The sequence below is a fragment of the Serinus canaria genome, chromosome 4, assembly GCF_022539315.1.
Source record: "Serinus canaria isolate serCan28SL12 chromosome 4, serCan2020, whole genome shotgun sequence".
Taxonomy (NCBI): domain Eukaryota; kingdom Metazoa; phylum Chordata; class Aves; order Passeriformes; family Fringillidae; genus Serinus; species Serinus canaria.
In genome coordinates this window covers 46,956,856-46,976,096 of record NC_066317.1, presented here as the reverse complement: position 1 = coordinate 46,976,096, position 19,241 = coordinate 46,956,856, and positions in this window count along the sequence as shown.

The following is a 19,241-nucleotide window of genomic DNA, read 5'->3' as shown; positions in this document are numbered from 1 at the left end:
AACTTTCTAATATAAACAGTTTTAATTAATGCATGTTCTTCTGATAAAGTCTTTATCTCAGAAATTTTACCAGGTCCTAAAGAATAGTGTTTTGCACCATTTCTTGAGTGATGCTCTGAGCCTCTGCCACTCTCATTGTTTGAGTATACTTGCAGTGGAGGGGATTTTCAGATTCTATATAAGAATATAAGTTTTGCCTCTAGATTTCAATTCTGGTTTTTTTCCTACCTCTGTGGACCACATGTAACACTTCAGTGGTAAACTACTTCATACAGCAGACTAGTTAACACATTTCTTTGGTATTACTACACACCTAGGTACCTACAAGCCTGAAATCGCACCCCTCCCCTAAAAGCTCTGTTGGTTTCCACAACTTGAAAATTTTCCCTTTTTTTTCTTTTCATCACTACAGAAAACCTCTTAAAATTCAGATAATAGGCTCCCCCTTGCTTCATATTCTCCTGGGGGTCTGAGAATATGTGATGTACTGTTCCCCACTCAGTGGAAGTTGTCCTTTTTCCTACTGCCCCTAAACTTGGAACACCAGCTTGTCTGTTGCCTTTTAGCAAACTTCACAATGCTATCAACTAATTCTATTAGACAAAATTCCCTGTCTTTTCTAAACATATTCAATTCTTACTCTCATTGTTTGAATGCTAATACCTAGGGGATGATTTTCCAAGTCGTTCTTTAGAATTTCCTTTCTAATTAGTAGCAGATGAAAAATGCTCTATATGCGGTGAATGTTGTAGCTAATGATTACTAATTAAGATGCTGCTAAAAAAAAAAAAACTTACTTATTATGTTTCACTGATCAGCATAACTAGAGATTTCAAAGTCTCACAGTTGTATATTATAAGTACTTGTTGCTTTTGGAAACAGTCTTTCTGTGATTTTTTTAAATTTTATTTTTAATTTTATTTTCTAAATGGCCCCTTCTTTTAAGTATTGATTGATTTACTGTACTCCTAGTGATCTGATTTGTAAAACCTGTGTTTAAGTAACTGAATTTAAACTGGATGTACTTCAATAGTACCCAAACTACATTGAGTTTTACCTGAGGAGGACCACCTCAATTTCAGGCAAACGCTGGAAGAATGTGAAGACAATGGTTGTTACCCCTGGTACTTCATTTAATGCCACAGGGTCAATAGTCTGCTGTTTTCCTGCCATTAAAGGAGACTGAATTTCTGCTAACTTCATTTCTCTTCTGGACATAAGTCTGAGGGGACCAAATCCACTCTGCAGCTTTGCTTAGTTCTCACAAAGACTGAAGATAGTTTCACGTGTGCATTACATCCCTGTACTTGTCACAACTTTCTTCAAACTTCACTGGTTAGATCTCACCATATTTCTCTCAGCTAAGGCGTACATGGCATGTGATGTCTTTTGGGTTATGTTATGTGCAACCAGCCCAGAGGAACCATTTTCCAGTGGAATAGGAAACATGAGATTCTATGATGCTAGGACTGTGTCATCAGATTCACAAATGAAGGACCTAGCTAATATTTAGCACCATCTTAATTTCCATAGGCAAGGCTTTGAGTCAGTTTGTGAAGCTCTGCTCAGTAACAGATCTGTCCCCTATGCTTTTGTTTTCTGGCTTTGTTCTTGCAATGTGTTAGTGCTTCCTACATGGATTCTGGAGGAGTCTGTACCAAAACAGTCACTCAGTACCACCTGGTTTTAATTGTAAGAGTTGGTTACTACAGAGTAAACAGTAGAGGTGATGAGAAGATTATTTATTGTGCGATCACCCTGTTACCTTTTGTGCTGGTGAACTCTTCAGTTCTTCTGAGAGTAGGGGTTCATTGTGGAAGTTTGCTACATGGTACTGCTTCATTTTGCCATGTAGAGAGATCTGATGCTGATTGTTTTCCTGTGTGTTGAAGTACCAGGCTATTTCTCCACAAGGCTCTCTGCCAGAAAAGCAGGCAGAGGTGCTCCTGCTACATTCCCTCCACCTCGGATCTTTCCCTTTTACTGATGTGTCAGCTGTGTCACAAGTATGGGTGCACTGATTGATGGTTGGCTGTGCCCCTGCAGTGTGGAGCTTTCTTGATGTATGCAGGGGTGGTGAGAGAAATTTCTGATAGTGCTCTCAGCTGCTGTTAAACCTGTTCCTTTCAAAGTACACAGTTTAGACACAGAAATACACAGGATATGTTTAATACTCCATGCTACTCCAGACGTCCAGATGGGAAATAGGTTCCCTGTTTTTGCAGCCAGGCCATTCTATGCCAATCAGCTGAGTGCTTAGGCATATTTCTGGCTGTATGTTACTTATGAGTATCAAAAACTTTGTGAGTCCTTAGTGCTCATGTAGATATTCTCATTTGGCTGCGTTTGTGCAAATCTAAATCAGGATTTAAAGTTTCATGCTAGCTATTCACAGATGCTGTAAGATAACCAGAGAAGTCAGTAAGTGTCAATAAGTAGTTTTTTTAGTACTTGAAAAGAATGTTGCATCCCATTTAAGATTGTTGCTTTTTTTGTGCAATGGACTTTGCCTCTTGCATCTTTTTTTTTTTAATAAAAGCTTGGAGAGATCAGTTATAAAGCATAGTCAAGAAATGTAATTTGGACCTATTATCAGTGTATTCAGTAAAGGTTTCAAATATCAGCTTAGGGTTTGGGTTTTTTTTAAGTTTTTTCATTCCCCAGGTGCCGCTGTTTGGGCAGGGTGACTGCTGGGGCCGTCCGGCGCGGGGCGATGGCGCGGCGCGGCCGCCAGGTGGCAGTAGCGGCCCGTGCTCGGAGATCCCTGCAATTCCCGGTGTTCCTCGCTTCCGAGAGCTGCCGTCAAACACGCAAATCGCCTTTAGACTCCTTAAAAACACAAATAGTCTAGTATCTATATCTATGTAAAAGACTCCAGTAAAATGGGATTCATATATTGGTTTTTTTTACAGCTGATCTCTTTCACGCAGATGGAAATTTATTTTCGGGAGCTCTGCAGGTGCCCTCTGCCGTCGGGCCATCCTCTCTGTCTAGGCTGAGGCACGGCTCCAGCAGATCAGAAATATATTTACCCCTAGCATGGAGAATGTACAGCGAACTGCTGCTGGGTGTTTATCTGGACTCACTTGGTGTTTTCTCTGCTACCATTTCAACTTGAGACTTCTTCAGTCTACACACACTTGTGTGCAGCGGCCCCCTATCAAGTAGAGCTTAGAAAGTGGTTATCGCACCGTGCAGCTGCTGAAGTGTGGGTCCTGCCTGGGTCACTTTCCCAAAAGGGGAGAGAATGCTTCTTGCCCAACCTGGGCATGTTACAAAAGAACTGAGAAAACAAATTCCTCTCCCAGGAGAATTCCTTTTTTTTTTTGTTTTTTGGAATCCCGAAGAACGAGAGCAGCTGCCTGTCACCAGAGAGTGGGCTGCTCTCTGCTGACTGTGGCATTTGAGGTTGTGTATGTACCTGTTTCAGAGACAAAACAGCTGATCTCCGGGTGACTCCCATTACAAACCCTTTTTCTCTCTTAGTGCATAACTGACTGCTTTTTTGATGTGGTTTTTGTGCTTATATGAGGACTTTGACATCTCCTTTAGTAATGCAGGTGTGTTGCTGTTCCCACCCATTCTACCCCTATCCTGAAACCAGTCAAAACTTCCCTCAATCTTTGGCACTGGAAAGCACTTATCATTCTCATCGACTTTTTAGTATAATTTTGAACTTTGAGAGAGATAAATTGTAACAAAGTTGAATAGTCCCTTTAGAAATGTATTTATATGTCTTAAAACTGCCTTAGCTTTGGCAGTTATGTGATAAAATGTGGGATGAGAGACTATTTAGATGTGACAAAGCCTCCAGAAAGTATATTTTATTGTACAAAACTAATGGTTTGGCATATATATATATACATATATGTGTAGATATATGTATGTGTGTGTGTGAGTGTAAAACAGTTTGTTATTTTATTTGACTTGTCAGATCTCTGTTGCCACCTCTCAAGCCAAGAGGATGGTGATCAGCAGCAGAGGAGGTGAAAGACCTGAGGCCAGATTTGTCCCTGGCTCTCTAACATTGTATGCTGTATTTCTTTAACAAGGTCTGTGTAGAGTCAGGCTTTCGAAATACATATTCTTTTTTATAAGATCTAAAAATATACAAACAGCAACCCATTTACTTCAAAACCTATAAAATCTATTCAAACTCTACAGGTGAGATAATACTGGCACAGAATTTATAATTCACCTCAAGGTTAGTGCAGTTTGTGGAAGGAAATAAATTTTTGGTTGACATTACCTTTGGTTTTAACTGTTTCTCTGCCAGGATCTGACTTAGGCAGGCAGAGCAGGCAGAAAGTATCCACCACTCCAGCATCTCCTGCACCTCCCAGGGGCACAGGGGGACAAATAAAATAGCCACAAGGGAGAAAAAGCTGGAAAACACAGGAAAATATTTAGGATGGTGACTGTTTGCTGAGCTTTCCTGACACTCGGAGTTGCACCTGCCGACAATTTGACAAAAGAAGTAACCTCTCTCCCTGTGGGCTGGGATCTGAGGGTGGCACAAGAGATCCAAATCACCTCAGCAGGGACTTAGGGTGTCACTGCTTTTTGGTTAAGGGTTTGCACACAAGGATTTATGAGTTTGCCTCTCCTTGCTCAGTGTGCCATCCTTAAACATCTCTCTCTTCCCACCTTCCTCTCGTGGTCTTTCCCTGCTGAGCTTTTAGAGTGCTTGATGTCCTTCTCTGGCAGGAAGGATGGGGCCTCTCCGAGTCTTGGTTTGAATGATGTAGACAGAAGCCAAAGACACTTGGCAGTGAGTAATTTGCCTAGCTAGCTATAAAACCAGTCTTTTTCATAGGCAATGTTTATGACAATGGCCCATTTCAGTTAATTTGTATGTTCTCAGTGATATGAATGCTGTTAGTGGAAAAAATGTACTTTATGCTGAGCTCCTTTCAGAAGCTTCAGATTGGTGGCTGCCTGTGTGTAGTGGGACATCAGCCAGTACGTGGGGAGCTGTTTTCTTCAGGCTGCCCTAGCACTCCCCCAGGATGTTTAGATAATGCAGAAAACAGGCTACATACTTCTTGCTATGGCTCTGGCTTTCCCCAGGGGAGAAGGAGTACTCTGAGAGAGTACAGGGTAACCTCTGGGAGCTGGGATGACCACTGGGTTTGTGAAAGGTTTGAAGAATTTGTAGACCTGGGCCTGACTTGTGATGCAATGTAAGTTGTGGTAAAACTCACTGCTGTGTTGATCCTTCTCTCACCTTAGGGGTTTTTACCTTGGAAGGACAAGGAGGCTCTGCTTGTGACCATAAGGTTAAATAGAAAACAAGGTGGGACAGGCTCAGGATAGGTCTTAACATGTGGCAGACAGGCCTGTATTGATAATTTGCAAAAGCATATTTGCCATTTTCAAGATGTTTTCCTCTTTTCACCTATGCAGAGCAGAGATATGAATTATAAAGGGAGCACATTTGTGAGTGATAGTAGCAAAAACTTTCAGAAATATTTCTTGGCTTCATTTGCTTTAAAATTCAGTAAATTAAAAATAAGCCTTCCAGTACAAATAATCTCTAAATTTTATTAGCCTTATTCCTAGAGTGACAGTCCTCCTACAATAGCAATAAGCTTTTGTTTCTAATTGCTTGTTGTCACATCACCTCTCTACTTTTCATACCTCTGGTAAGGTTAAAAAGCCTCAGCAGGAAATAGAAAAGCATTTTAATGCTGCAATATGTTTGTGACACCATGAGGCAGATGAAAGCAGGGCTGGCTCTGAATATGAATGATGGCTGCAAATTGTGATTTTTAGGTGGTGGTCTGATTTGTGGCTGGACCTGTTGGAACTTGCACACAGCACCTTGGGCTGCTTGCACTCTGAAATGCAGTTTCATGCCTGTGTTATTACAACTGACATCTGTTTCAGTAACCTGCAGCCAATGTTCCCCATGAGTTCCTGTAATTGCTGCTGGCAACTGACACAGCCAGATTATGTCTAGGAGTAGGTGCTCCTGCTGATTTCAATTTAGGCAAGGCATGAATCCACAAACAAGAAGCCACAAACGGATGGAAGGAGTCAGCTCATAACTGATTCACTGATGTGTGGTGGGGGTGTACTGAGAACAAATCACATGGATGGTTTTTTGCATACAGATGGCCTCTTGCTTGAAGAAGACCTCTGTTCATTCTGGAGGTATGTCAAATGCTCTTTGACTAAGGGACAGTTGCCTCCATCCTTTTAGCTGCTTCTAATTCACAAACTAGTAGCACCCACTATGCTAAATTCCCCTTCTCATTGTAGAAACTACAGGGCTAGATGGATCTTTGCTTTGATCCATTCCAGCTCTTCTTGTATTCTTATAAAACATTTAAATATAAAATTAAAATCTAATTATAAATATTATTATATAAATAAGCATTATATTTTATTATGTAACATTTATGTGATTCTATAAAGCTAAAATTTATTTAGAAAATTAAAATTTGGTTGTCTTAGAGTTTATCTACAGATGAAAAACATTCTTGACACAGAAGAAGCCAGCTGAGAAGAACATACTGTTGGTTAATGCCATGGAAAAGCAGTAGAAGCTGGAAATACAAAGAAAATCTGAGAGAACCTAAGAGAAAAGTGAAGATGGCCTTGTGGGAGAGAACCACTAGAGAGATACAGAGGTGGTGATACAGAGGAAAAGTATGGTTTTACTGCCTCCAAAACACAGAATCCATTCTGAATGAGTTGGGTTTCATTTCTGTGCACCGTGGTCCAAAACAATTTTGTGTCCGTGTTTAAGTTATTCTTTGCAGGTTTTCAAATGTGCACATGCATTTATTCTGAAAAGCCTTTAACCTGTATAAGTTTAATTGTGCTTCTTGAACTAGCACATCTCACTTAAATTAATTTCCCCAAAAAAACTCCTCTTTTTTCACTTCACCCTTCTGTTTTCCCATCAAAGCCCAAAATGCAGTGATTTCCTTTCCTTCTCCAATTCCCAGCTTAAATGCCTCATACCTCAAGCCCAAACTTTAACTTGGCACCGTCAAGTTCACCACAAACCATGTATCTAAGCATCATATCTATGTGTTTTTTGAATACTTTTAAGGGTGGTGATTTCACCACTTTCTTGGGAAGCCTGTTTCAATGCTTTGAAACCCTTTACATGAAGAAATTTTTCCTGATATCTAATCTGAACCTGCCCTGGCAAAACTTGAGCCTGTGATAAGATGATTCTCATCTTTTTACCTTGGAGTTACCTCCTTTTAGGTAGTTGTAGAAAGTGATAAGGTACCCTCTGACCCTCCTTTTCTCCACGCTCAACAACCCCCACTCCCTCAGCAACTCCTTATAAGACTTACGTTCCAGGATGTTCACCAGCCCTTCTCTGGAGTGCTTCAGCCCCTTAATGTCCTTCTCCCAGAGAGGGGCCCAGAACTGAACACAGGATTTGAGATGTGACCTCCCCAGTGCCAGGGGGCCACCACTGCCCTCATCCTTCTGGCCTCGCTATTTCTGATACAGGCCAGGTGTCACTGGCCTTCTTGGCCACTTGAGCACAGCAAACTCGTGTTAAGCCAGCTGTTGACCAGCATCTCCAGGTCCTTTTCTGCTGAGCAGCTTAACAGCCACTCTTCCCCAAGTCAGTAGTGCTGCAGGGGGTTGTGACTGAAATGCAGGGCCTGGAACTTCACCTTGTTAAACCTTGTTAATCACTTTACCTTAAAATTGGCTTCAGCCCATCAGTCCAGCCTGTCCAGATCCCTCTGTAGACCCTTCCTACCTTCCAGAAGATCAACACTCCCACCCAGTGTGGTGTCATCTACAAACAAACTGAGAATGCCCTTGAGACCCTCATCCAGATCCTCAATGAAGGTCTTGAACAGGACTGGCCCCCAGCACTGAGCCCTGGGGAGCATCTCTCACAGTTAGCTGCCAGCCTGGTGTAACCCCATTCACCACCAGCTCTGGCCCAGCCATCTAGACAGTTTTTACCTGGTGAGCAATGCATCCATCAAAGACACCAGCAGTTTCTCCAGGAGAATGCTGTGGGAAATGGTGTCAGAGGGTTTACTAAAGTCCAGGTAGACAGCATCTACAGCCTTTCCTCACCCACCCAGCCTGTCACCTTGTCATAGCAGGAGATCAGGTTGGACAAGCAGAATTCATGCTGGCTGGACCTGATCCACTGGTTGTGCTGTTTGTGCTGTGTGATCTCCTGTGGCCTCTTACAGCAGTCAGCTGCTGTGTCCTGACACTTGCACAAAAAGAACTTTTTGAAAACTTCTCCTCAAAATCTGTCTTTCTTTCCCTCTTGTTATCTGTCTAACTCTTCAGCTAATAAGGTGCAATACCACATAATACCTATCAAACCAAAGACATTTGATTGACTGTCTGAGGGTGCATGGTGTTTTATGCTGAACTCAAACACCTCCATCATTTATTCAGGAGTTTGAAGGCTTCAGGGAGCACATGTATTTGCATACAGGAGGAAAGCATTCTTTGGCATCAGATGTACAATGTACTGCACTGTCAAGAACTAGGATTAAAAGGTTTGCCCTACCATCTGTCAGACTGTCATTTTCAATAAATGCTGTGTCACTGTGATATTACTATGGCAGTGTCTCTGTATCTATGTACTATCACAGTAAAAGTACATTTGTACACATCATCCTAGGAGGATATTTCTGAAGTAAAAAGAAAATATAAAGTGTGGTAATAAAAAAAGAGTGAAGTTTTTGGTTGTTGTTTTTTTTTTGTTTTGGTTTTTTTTTTTTTTTTTTTGTTTGGTTGGTTTTGTTTTTTCACATCTGTTGGAGAGAAAAACAGCCTGAACTTGAGAATTTCTGTGGAAGCCAAATACTGGATAATGAGGAAAAAAAATTTCTTCTTGACCCAATTACATATCATACACAATATGTCACAGTCATTTGAGGCCGTCACATGAAATATGATTGATCCAAGCCTTGGCCTTCTCTCTGTGTTTACCTGTACTCCTAGTTAGGAAGGCCACGGCCCAGTGAAAACAGTCACGTAATCACACACAACTGTTCCTGCTGCTTTGCAGGTAGGAAGGCAAAAGCATCCCAGACACTCTGTTGCTGGAGGGTTATTTCTCATGGGAACTTACTCAGACTCCTTGAAGCTATGGGCAAGTTCATGTTGTTGTTTTTGGCTGTTGGCGATGAAGCAGAAATACTAAGATAAGATGTTTAACTGATAAAGTTTTTTTTTTTTCCATTGGAAAATGTCAAGAAGGAAATTACAGAGGCTGCTGTGGGTAGTTCTTCTCAAACTGTTCAGTGATCTGTGCAAGGCAGTTCAGGATTTTCACCAAGACTTGACCTGCTGTGCCCACACTTCTCAGTCTCCCAGTAACACACATGGTCTGGGATAACCTCTCAAAAATATCCTATGCTCCCTTCTACATCTGGGTAAAATTAAAGCACCTTTATAAGAGATAACGCCTTTGTTGTTTGTCTCAAAAGTAGCCAGGTGGGCTTTCCTGTGTGTTAATGCTGGTCAAGAGTCCTTCAGCAATGCAGAATGCAGACAGATATGTGCACAGCAAACTGGGCACTTGGGTGATGAGCCTTATGAATGCTGACTTTCTGGTTCCAGCCTGAAAATGCACACCAAGACATTAGAAAACTGTGCCTGAGAACCAAGGCAAGAATTCCAGAGATTTGCATGTTGTTCTTGTGAATATAGGGGGTTTGGTTCTCCTAAAATGGCTTTTCTACCTACAAATTTTTATGAAATCTCAGTGCATGAAAGCTGCATGTTTCTCTTTCAGAGTTTTTTTTAGTCTACTGTTTTCTTCTTCCAGTGCTAGCTTACATAACTTGCAGCATGATAAGGATCCCTTCACAGACAGCAGCAACCCAAGCATGAAATCAAGATCTTTTGATCATGTTTAAAGGAAGAGCTTGTTTTTCTTCTTTTGTGATTGTATTGGGCTGTCCTTTCTCTTCTGGTGTCATTGAAGTTAGGCAGTCATAAGTACAGTTACATAATATATGAGATGAAACACTTGTATAGTCATTAATAAAATGACTAAATTGTTGACAGTTCTGCTGCTGTCTCTGCCAATTACCTCATTTCCATTCCAGGAACAAATTTGGACCACTTTGGGCTAAATGAGACATTCTGGAAAACATGGTGGTAGGTTTTTGTGCCAGAAGAACACAGCAGTGTTCAAAACACTGTGGGTGCTACAGGTGAGCAGCAAGAGGAAAAGTTCTTGTTGGTACCTCCAGAGACAGAGCACAGAACAAGGTTTCCCACATTTTGGATCAGGAGGAAAAAATTCAATATCTGTTATTTTATTATAAAATATAGATAAATCAATTCTTTTTGTTTAGTTTTATTCCCAGGGAATAGTTCAAGGCATGAATAGGCCATAAGTCTATAGGGAATCAGCAAATCATTAAAAAGCACTGGTCTTTAAGAGAGCATTTAGTCCATTACTCAGCTTCAATTGCAGCCATATCTTTCCAGGCTGTTTCTTGTTTAAACTGTTTTTAAAAACCTTCTCTGGTGGTTATTTCATAGTCTCCTCCAGTGCTCAATTGTCCTTGCTATTGTAATATCTGTTCTGATGTCTAACCTAAATTTCCAGCTTGTGTAATTTGATACAATTACATTTGTTTCTTACTCAGAGGTCATGGCATCAAGGATTCCTTTTGTAATTGCAGGTGCCTTTCTTCCTTTTGAAGACCACTCTGATGTTTCCTCTCCATTCCCCCATCCCTAGACAAAACAGCCCACAGTCTTTCAGTCTTGATAGATCTTTTTTCTCCTTGCTTTGTGTAAGACAAGAAAACAGCTTGTTTTTCCCATTTTTCTGGCTAACTGCATGTTCAGAATATTAATCATGTTTCACCTTTGTGTTAAATAATCATTTGGTATGATTTTCTGAGTGGGTCTGAAACCCATCTAACAAAGACAGGACAGAGGCAGAAACTGCTCAAAAGTCATAGTAAAAGAAATCAGAACATACAAGCTTTGGATGTGGGGTTTAGTTTAACATCTAAGAAGGAATTGTGTGTGAAATGAAAAGTGCACAGGATATCTCAGAGGGTGGTAACTACAGCCTCAGCACTCAGGTCCTCTTACCCATCTCTCTCCTGTCTTCTGTGAGAGCCATTCTGGTTCTTGCAACATTTCTGCAAGAGAGTTATGATTGAACTACAGAAAGTTACAGTCACAAAATTACTTGCAAATCTCTTATGAAGAATAGGAGAAATATAGGGATTTTGACCTTGTGATGAAAACCACAATGTTTTTTCTTCCTCTCCGTCTGTTAAGGAGTTAATAAGTGTATGTCAAAAAGACAAAAAAGCCGGGCGGGGGGGGGAAAGGAAGGGAAAGAAGATTTAGTGCCACTTCCTGACATAAAGACTTTTCCATGAGTGCCAAATAGATAGGAAAGTTGTTTTTCCAATCTTTGTAACAGCAAGTGTCAGTGCAAGTGTGTTTAGGTTTGATCCTTCAAAGCATTCAATTTCTCTAATTTTGGTGAAAGCACAGAATAGAAGGAAATGATTCAGGATAGCTCCAAAGCAAAGGAAAGCAATGGGTGAAACTCAGATAAGATGAAATCACTCTTTCGCACCATCAAAAAGGAAGCAGAACCCATTTCCAGGTCTTTCCACTTCACTAGCAGTGAGGATGAAGATGATCATGATTGAGTGCTGAGAAGATGGAACATGTTTTATTTCTACACAGATATAGCAAAGAGTGCCTTTTCATCAGCTGTGTTGTTCTGAAGGGCAGAGAGCTGAGGTTTCTGGTGGAAGCTTTGCCATTTAGTTAAGTCCTTTGCTAACAAAACTGCATTGAAGTGATTTTAAGATCTATCTAGAAATAAGCAAATGAAAGTATTTCTATTATATAGATAGGAATGAAATGTACTTGAAAACTTAAAATGTGAATTACCTGTACATATTGGAGAGCTGGTCAGGGATTTGTTCTGAAATACAAAATTAGTAGACCACTGACTACTGAAAAAAAAAAATAAAAAAAGCAATATGTGCCAGTTTTTTCTACAAACATAACAATCTGTTTCTTTCAGCTTGCATATCTAAATAAACAAGTAGAAGAATTAACTCTTCTCTGCCCTAGAAATTATGAAAGAAAGCTGCACTGGATGAAACTTCTGCTCCTTCTAATAGATATACTTCAATTTTTACTTCTAGTGGAGTCCTTTCTGTTTAAAAGCAATCAAAAAATCCAGTATTTAAAGTAAGAGTAGTGTACTAAACAGTTGGCAGTGTGTCACAGAGGGTGCATTAGACAGTAGAATGACCTGTGTTCAGTTATGTGAAAATTGTTTTGGTCTGGAGACTTTATGTTCTCCTCACATGTTTTTCAGCAATGAAGTGTGTGCCAGCAGCTGCCCTGGGTGCACACCACGTGTTTGCATGTTACAAGCAATGCAGAGCAGTCATCTGTGTGCCTTGCTCAGAGGCAGGGAGCTTCTGCCAGAGCTTGTTTTCCTTTCTGGTGTGTTCTGCAGTCTGTTCAGTCTCTTGAGCATTAGGAAAACTCACCTTTGGTGTCTTCCTCCCTTTGATCTTACTGTGTAGATATTTAATTGCTCCCATGTGCTCAGAACAATGCTCTGATCAGAGAGTAATCCACAAGACTCAGAACTCTGTTTTAGGAACACTGGCAAGAGTTTTTAATCAAGTGTCATGAATAATATTATGGCTTTATGCAAACATGTCTTGGAGTGAGGACTCCATATGGTTTGAATATATCTCCATACAGCTTGCTTAATCCCATGTGAAGAGAAAAATCTGGCTCAGAACTTCCAGTCTGTGCAATGCTTAGGGCAGGAGGTGGCACAGCTCCAGAATTCAGGATGAGGGGGCAGTACAAGCTGTCATCAGGACAGTCTGCTGCATGGCAGCACCTGCATATCCACTCCCATGCTGGGTGATGAGGCTGTATTTGGCCAGTGGCAGACTGTGTACAGCAATTTGAAAGTGTCTCTCACTCATGGTGCTGCAAGGTGCAGCTTAGGCTTCTCAAGCTGCCAGCATCAGGGAGCTGCCTGATGATCATTGAGGTGCCAATGGACTGGGATTTTGACAAGGATGTGTAGTGATACAAGGGGTAATGGCTTTGAAATGAAAGAGAATAGGTTTAGATTAGGTATTAGAAAGAAAATCTTTACTGAGAGGGTGGTGAGGCACTGGAACAGGTTGCCCAGAGAAGTTGTGAATGCCCCATCCCTGTGAGTGTTCAAGGGCAGGGTGCATGGGTCCCTGAGCAGCCTGGTCTAGTGAAAGGTGCCCGTGCCCCTGTCAGGGGGGCTGGAATGAGATCTCCAAGGTCTCTTCTAACCCAAGCTATTCTATGATTTGATTTTTGTTTATAAGTGCAACGAGCTACTACCTGATCATGACAGAGGATGAGACATTTTACCAATCTCTTTCTTATACGTCAAAGCCATTAAACAAGTAACTGAACAACATTAAAGCCTGAAATAGAAGCCAGAAATCTTTATTAAGATACTATTTTTACTACCTTTCTACCAGGAAAACCCCCTGTATTCTGAAAGAAAGAAAACAAAGTAAATTGAAAGCTTCTGAGATCAGTTGAAGATTCAGCACTGGTGTGTCATCACCTCTAGATACAGGGGTCATACTGATGTGTTGAACAGAGATATCCTGAGGAATGGCCACCCTGTGATGGTGATTCAATGCCAGCTCCGGGTCTGGCTGGGGAGAAGTCCATTCTGAGTGTAACATTGCTGTGCAAAAGCATCATTACTTGGCTGCTAAAGTCAGCAAAGTTGTGTGTGGGAAGAATCCAAAGCATAGTGTGTCACTGCAGATACCAAGGTAATCTGGGGTAAGCCAGCAAGACTGACCTTCCTTGAGTCCTACTCTGGATATTTCTGGTGCCTAGGGGCTTAGTGGTTTACACTTTTCAGCATTTTAAATGCTAATTTTTCTTTTTGAAAGCTTAAATGAGAACCAAGCAATGACAGTGTATGCCAGCAACTTTACTTCAGGTCTCTAATGAAATCCAGTTGAGACCTTACAATAGGAACTGAAGCACTTCACTGAATCAACTTCTGGTTCAATATGGATCTATCCTACCATTATGCCAATGAAGGTCCAGGCATGGAGCAAAAACATAGTATAAAGCACTGCAAAAGCATAAATTTTTAGAAACATTCAAGATGAAGATATTCCAGAGAGCCAAACTGCAGAATGGAATAATGCTTTATGTGGATGGCAGTTTGTATAAAGCAGGAAAGAAAGCAAAGAAACAAACGGGACTAAGAATGTCATTCTGCTGCAAGAATATGTACATTTAAATCTCAAAATAGAAATTGCTCAATTTTTTCTTTTTCATTTTTTTTTCAGCTCTCAGCCACAGCAATCTAACTCATCTTTGCATGTAGAGGTAGATAATATTAAAGTTAAAAAGTAGTGATTTCTTTAGTAAGAGCTTCCTTACTTGCTTCACTTAATGCCATCTGTAAGCTGTGCTACTAATTCCCTTAGAGAACCTATTTGCATGGGCTACTTTTTGAAATGTAACTTATAGGGATCAGTGAGTGACTGACACATATATACAGAGATAATAAAACATTATGAATATAAATTACTGGTTTATCCATGATTTTTGTCTGAGGCACTGTTTCATTCTGTATTACAGAAGCATTAAAGAAACTGCAGATCCATGTTACAACCCTTTTGGTGACCAGCCTAGTTTAAGAGGTTCCAAAGCCTTTTTCATCATCACTTCTGAGAGGGTATCCTCTCCCTCAGTTGGGCTGATTCAACTCTTTGATTGTACCCAGACTGCTAAATGATCAATTTAGAAAGTAAAAAACCAGGTTGGTTCACCCAACCTGTATTATTTTGCTCTTTCAACAAAGTTTCATTAACAGTACTGCCAGAGAATCATTGCCATAAAAATTATAAATCTTCTGTGTAAGTCAGGAATGAGTGATGTGGATGAAAGGTCTTACCCTGTGTCTAGTGCTAAGAAAATAATAAAATGGAGCTTGAGTTTCAGAGTGGAAATTGTCATTAAAAGGCAAGACTTTAGGTATATGTTTGTTAGGTCTGATTGAGAAAACAGCCCTGGTGCTCTGCAGATTTACATTACATCACTAAAAACAGCACATCTTGAATACCTGATAGAAACAATCCCAAGATATGTGGGCACAGAGGTGAGTCCAGGCCTGACTGGGAGCTCAGAGCAGCTGCAGCAGTGTGAGCCCAGTGCTGTGTTCCCCCCTCTACTGCTGGCACTGAGAAAAGCAGGGCTGACATGGAGCCTCCCTGCCTGCTCTCATGGGGCCAGTTTGGACAGCATCTGCTGGGCCATCTCCCCTCCACCTGCCTGCCAGGGGGGCAGGACAGGGAGCTTGGCAGTGGTGCAGCTGAGGGGCAGCAGCTGCTTGCAGGGAGGGGGGGTACACAATGCAGAAGGTGATTTAGTGCCCAGGTCCAATCTCCTCAGCCGCCAGGCTCAGGTAATCTTAAAGTCCTTCTTCAAGTAGGACTTCTAAAGCAGTGGGGTCATAAAGGACAGAGAAAAATGGAGAACTATAAATGTATGGAGTAACAGAGTGCTCACAAATTCAGAGTTGAGAAATCAGATTAGTTGTTTTCAGAATTTCTGCCTAGCAGTTCTACTTAAGGTCACATATCAGAGTATAATGACTATGTAACATGGAGAGGCAAGCCCATTAAATTTGAAGCACTTTCCTTTGAATTGGGAATTCAATTTCCAATTGAATTGGGAAGGAGGAAGGTGTGGCAACAGTGCAAGAAATGTGCAAAAAAAAATTTCTGCCTTATCATAAGACCAGCAAAATTATTATTGCCTGGTACTTTACACAATGGTACAACCTTATTTTAGAAACTTGAACTGCAAAAGTGCTTTGGCATTGAGAAGATATTTTTTTTCCTTATTTTCTAGCAATCAAATGATCCACAGCAGCTGTATAATCCTAAATTTGTTGGTCCTCTTCATTTTAGGCCTAAAATTGCATTAAGCTGTGGCTGCCTTGAGTAGCTAAGCTCCCAGGCCCTGATTAAATTCTTATGGAATTTGTTTGTGGGGTTATGTAGTATAAATGCCTAAAAACATCTTATTTAGGGATTATGATCAGAAAATTACTCATGAAATTGATACATGCATCTTTAGTTTTAGCAGCAGCCAAACAGACAGACAAACAGACAAACAGTGATTGTAGAGATCCATTTTCCTGCCTGCTGCAGTGCCTTCTGCAGTACCCACTCAGTCTTTCTGGAGGCAGAAAACCTCAATTCACCAGGTCTGTAATAAAAGGGGCCCAAGTTATACTCCCAAAGTTAATTCTCTGGGTTTCCCTCCCTGACTATGTTGGCTGAATACATTCAATGTAAACAGAAATTTAAAGTCTCCCATATGCTACTTGAGTGAAATCCTAAAAATGGTACTGTCCCACTAGTTTTTTGAGTATCACACATGTATGGCCCTGCTTACAAGTATTATGTGGCACCTGAGGCTTTTCTTATTCACAGTATTGCAGCTAGCATTTTTTTTAGTTCACTAGACTTCTAGAAATACTGTTACTACTCAAGAATTCTTTTACCAGATGAAGTGAGAAGGGGATGACTTCTCTTTTTCCCCTGCAATCTTAAATTTGTTTACATAGTTTTCTTCTGATAGCATCAGCATTAAAAAATGTGAGGTATGGCAACAAAAATCTATGGTTTTTTAATGATTAGTTAGAAAACAGTAAGCTGCTGAATTCTGACCAATGCACAGTAGGGGCACATGTACTTTTTTATGTCAGCAGAATGAGAGGTTCCAATTTGTGCTGTCTCCATTACAGGGGGGGAATCTTGTGACAGCACTCTGCTCTTGCAGAGTCACAGAATGGGTCTGGCTGGGAGGAAGCACAGTGGGTCATCAGGTCCAGCCCTCCTCCTCAGCCAGGGCCATCCCAGAGCACATGGCACAGGATTGTGTCCAGACAGCTCCTGAACATCTCCAGTGAGGGAGACTCCACAGCCTCTCTGGGCAACCTGTTCCAGTGCTCCGTCACCTTCACAGTAAAGAAATTCTTCCTTGTACTCAGGTGGAACTTCCAGTGCATTAGTTTCTGTCCATTCCCTTTTTTCTATTGCTTGGCAGCACTGGGAAGAGCCTGTACCATCCTCTGACATCCTCTTTTCAGATACATGTGCACATTGATGAGGTTCTCTCTGTCTTTTCCAGACTGCAGGTCCAGTCCCCTCAGCCATTCCTTGTAAGAGATGATGGAGCTACAGAAGACACCTTCAAAACAGAGCCACACCCATATCTGAACTTCAGCTTGGAAAAGGAGATAGTTCACGTCCCTCTAGTTCTTTGCAATTCAAGAAAAGATGTGACATACAAAGGGAGAGTGGAACATCTAATTTATTAAACAATGTAGTCCTAAGTATTGAGATATTACCAAAGTAAACTTTCAAGCCCTGGTAATGTATGTATTGATAAAATTAGGATGGGATTGTTTTAGAATATTTTTATCAATGCATATGTGTGCAAAACAATGATTTATTTCTAATTCTATCACTTTTATGTTTGGATACAAGTACTGATTTTGTGGATGGCTTTAATCCTGGTTTTAGTTCTTTTACTTTAATCAGTATAATTTATCTTTTAAAACTTGGTAGGCATGGTGTTATGCCAGTTAGCAGGGAAAGAAATCAGGTCACTTAAAAAATCATGCCAAATCTGTGAAGGAAGAGTCATCTGAGAAGTCAGAAAAGATAGTTTAATCCCCTCAGGAGTGAGCATGAAGAAGTACTTTTGAGAACCTGAAAGTGATTTGAACAATGGGAATTCAACCTGTACCACCAAGACAAGAAAGCTCCAGGACAGAAGGGATCCCTGCTGACCTGAACTTTGTCACTTTCAAAATTCCTGGGAGTCAAGCATTGATTTATGCCATTGATTTTGAGCACAGGGTAATGCTCTTTCATCTTAGTTTTGGAATGAACTTGACTAAGCAATCTGTAGGTGTACCTGTAGGAAGCCCTGGACATGTGGGAAGTGCTTGCTCTAATGACTGCATGGGCTTTCTCTAGCACTGCTAAGCATGTGAATGATGAGCTTATTATTGATCACCACAGAGAAATGCTTTAGAAATTGATATCCTTTAATAATGTGTTTTTTAAAAGCAGCACTGGTTTATTTTTTTCTTAAGTTCATACAAGATCTACACTCCTACATAGATTGGTTGTATAGGAACAATCCAGAATATCAATTCAGTTGCTTAGAGCAAGAGTTCAGATGCTGTCTAGAAGAAGACAATATGTCTTTCCTTAGTTTTCAGTGCCAATATTTTTATTGTCATTCATAGTCCAGCAATGTGTGCTTTTAATTTAGCTGGTACATCCACTATAACCTGTGAAATAAGAAATTACTATGCCCATTAGAGGCTTGAAAAATAAAGCATTTCATTTGGGAACCAAAAAGTTCATAAAGTTTCAATGTACTGATTCACTTCCTGAATTTTCAACTCAACAGATTTGATTTATTGAGACAGAAATATGATTTTTTTCTGTTTTTTAATGTGATGGCTTGAATAAATGATGTGACATGACATGGTTCACTTCCTAATGGCAACAGTTAAGCAAAGCTGATGCTGTCTCATATGCAGTACTTGGAACAGATGCCCATGGTGTCTGTTTCTGACTGTTGGCTACACAACATGAGACAGTAGTTGCTTGGCAGCACTTAGAAATTGTTTGACAGATAATGGATTGTAAGAACTTGGTCTCTGTAGAGCAAGAGGGCTTGGAGGTTATTCCTACTGTCAAATTACTGCAGGTTTGAAAAAAGCTTGCTACAGCAAATCATTTAGCCTTTCCACACAACAAAAAAAAAAGGATGTTTGAAGAAGTGGAAGGAGATTAACTTGCACTAAATCTGATCCTATTAAGATGTATTTAGATTCTAAAATCTAAAGATTTCTGTAAAGGACAAACCACGTAAAAAAAACTTCACACTCTTCCTATGTTTGGAAGAATTACATTTTAAATTATGTAAGTTCTACTGCTTTTTCCTAAATCATAGATAAACATAATAGGCAGCTTGGTGGCCAGCATTCTTTGCTCTGTTCTTTTGAAGTACACAAATTGAGAATTGCTTGAGTGACCATGTTAACTGTTAAAAAACAAACAAAAAGACCCAGACCCTGAAGCTCCTGTTTTTATGTGAATAATTACATTGTTTGGGTTAAATTAAATTAAATTTCTGGCATTGTAAAGGGGCAG